This window comes from Etheostoma spectabile, chromosome 12, assembly GCF_008692095.1.
Source record: "Etheostoma spectabile isolate EspeVRDwgs_2016 chromosome 12, UIUC_Espe_1.0, whole genome shotgun sequence".
NCBI classification, from domain to species: domain Eukaryota; kingdom Metazoa; phylum Chordata; class Actinopteri; order Perciformes; family Percidae; genus Etheostoma; species Etheostoma spectabile.
Genome location: NC_045744.1, coordinates 33,381,904 through 33,384,759, shown reverse-complemented (window position 1 = coordinate 33,384,759; position 2,856 = coordinate 33,381,904). Strand labels below are relative to the sequence as shown.

At 49.4% G+C, this 2,856-nt stretch overlaps 1 non-coding gene across 1 annotated transcript; it reads left to right on the top strand.

Moving 5' to 3' along the window:
- Window positions 1–496: 496 nt before the first annotated feature.
- Window positions 497–568, top strand: trnaa-agc (transfer RNA alanine (anticodon AGC)). Its single transcript has one exon. It is a non-coding gene; the product is annotated as a tRNA-Ala (tRNA).
- The last annotated feature ends 2,288 nt before the right edge of the window (window positions 569–2,856 follow it).

Here is a 2,856-nt window from a genome sequence, read left to right as displayed (position 1 = left end):
TGTTGTCGTCCCAAGTCCCGTTATTGCTTTCCTAAACCCAACCTTCTATTGCTTTCCTAAACCTAACCGTTCCATTGTTGTCCCGCGTGTCATGGTAACGTAAGCCCACCCACAAGCCTTTCCTTACCTTAAAGGGGTCGTGTTCATTTCACGGAATTAATGGTCACAAACTGTTAACAACGCACTACATGGTGGTGGTAGCACCGAATGTGTGAAAATTCTGTGTGGCCACAACGGAAAACAATGCCAATGTAAAGTCAATAAGAAATGACGTCCTAAACCCAACCATTTTTGACGGAAAAAAATTCAAGTTTGAATTTTAGTAAAAGGTTTTGCGTCAAAAGTATTCTGTTTTCCAATGTAATTAGTAAGGTGAATCTGGCAGGGGAGCCATGGAAAGACCCAATGTCAAACTACTTAACCATTGCCTTTCAAATCAATGACAGATCGGAGCTGCATTTCCGTGATGAAAAATTGCTGAAAAGCAGTTTTAAGTGGCTCCTTGGTCTAGCGCTATGATTCTCGCTTAGCGTGCGAGAGGTCCCAGGTTCAAATCCCGGACGAGCCCAAAGGGCAAAATGGGGTTGATACCTAATTGAGCATTTGAAGTCCAGCTTAGAATCAAGTCCATCCAGATAACTGACAGCAGGTGCATGGTTTCGTGTAGAATATTTGGCAATAATGCTTATATTTAGGGCCCGAGCGCCGACAGCGGCGAAGGCCCTATTGGAACTGAAGGAATTATTATTATTCTTTATTATTCTTTTTCCTTCAAAAACAAAGTCTTGTGTGAGGTATCAATGAACTCAGCAGAGACTTCCTTTTTCGTTGGTGATGTTTGACCCGCCCCCCTATGGCGCGGCCACGCCCCCTTTCACAGATAATGACTTTTATAATGTATCAATGAACTCAGCAGGGAGTTCACTTTTCATTGGCGACAATTTTCAGCGTATGAGTGACGCGCAAGCGCGGTCGCAAGGAGAGGCGTCCGCCAGTAACCCCGACTCGCGCAGGTTAGCGAGGGCCCTCCATCACTGCCTGCAGCTTTAATTGTTATTTGTATTTGTAAAAATGTTTTTTTTTTTGTTGGTCCTGGGACGCGTTCTTATCTCAGTGTATTGTTGGTAACTGTTTGTCACTGTTCATTTCTTAAATGTAAAAATAAATAAAAATTGTTTGAGTCAATTGATTGGGGAAGTACTTTGACAATGGCAAAGACATACTTTGGGACAGTGATGTTGCTTGTGACGGTTAACAAACAGTGATGATGTTTGGACAATAACTCGTGGACAGGTCAGGGGGATAATATTGTGCTTGGTGACAAGAGTTTGTGGGAATAGAAATTAAATGTCATTTTTATTCAAAAATAGCACTTTTTCCACTGTTCCAGGGCTGAGCCTATTTCTTTTCTTGCTGACCACTTCACCAACTTTACCCGCTTTCACCCGCTCACATGGCACAGAGGAGGCAGATGTGCACAGAATATTATCCATCCATCCATCCATCCATCTTCATCCGCTTATCCGGTATCGGGGGCAGCAGCTCCAGTAGGGGACCCCAAACTTCCCTTTCCCGAGCCACATCAACTAGCTCCGACTGGGGGATCCCGAGGCGTTCCCAGGCCAGGTTGGAGATATAATCTCTCCACCTAGTCCTGGGTCTTCCCCGAGGTCTCCTCCCAGTTGGACGTGCCTGGAATACCTCCCTAGGGAGGCGCCCAGGAGGCATCCTTACCAGATGCCCGAACCACCTCAACTGGCTCCTTTCAACGCGAAGGAGCAGCGGCTCTACTCCGAGCTCCTCTCGGATGACTGAGCTTCTCACCCTATCTCTAAGGGAGACGCCAGCCACCCTCCTGAGGAAACCCATTTCGGCCGCTTGTACCCTTGATCTCGTTCTTTCGGTCATGACCCAGCCTTCATGACCATAGGTGAGGGTAGGAACGAAAATTGCCCGGTAGATCGAGAGCTTTGCCTTCTGGCTCAGCTCTCTTTTCGTCACAACGGTGCGATAAACAGAATGTAATACCGCACCGGCTGCTCCGATTCTCCGACCAATCTCACGCTCCATAGTCCCCTCACTCGCGAACAAGACCCCAAGGTACTTAAACTCCTTCACTTGAGGTAAGGACTCCATCCCTACCCGGAGAGAGCACTCCATCGGTTTCCTGCTGAGAACCATGGCCTCAGATTTAGAGGTGCTGATCCTCATCCCAGCCGCTTCACACTCGGCTGCGAACCGATCCAGTGAGTGCTGAAGGTCACAGGCCGATGATGCCATCAGGACCACATCATCTGCAAAAAGCAGCGATGGGATCCCGAGCCCACCGAACTGCAACCCCTCCCCGCCCCGACTACGCCTCGATATCCTGTCCATATATATTACAAACAGGATTGGTGACAAAGCGCAGCCCTGGCGGAGGCCAACCCTCACCTGGAACGAGTCCGACTTACTGCCGAGAACCCGGACACAGCTCTCGCTTTGGTCATACAGAGATTGGATGGCCCTAAGAAGGGACCCCCTCACCCCATATTCCCGCAGCACCTCCCACAATTTCTCCCGGGGGACCCGGTCATACGCCTTCTCCAGATCCACAAAACACATGTAGACTGGTTGGGCATACTCCCAGGCCCCCTCCAGGATCCTTGCGAGAGTAAAGATCTGATCCGTTGTTCCACGGCCAGGACGGAATCCGCATTGTTCCTCTTCAATCCGAGGTTCGACTATCGGCCGAACCCTCCTTTCCAGCACCTTGGAGTAGACTTTACCAGGGAGGCTGAGAAGTGTGATACCCCTGTAGTTGGCACACACCCTCTGGTCCCCCTTTTTGAAGAGGGGAACCACCACCCCGGTCTG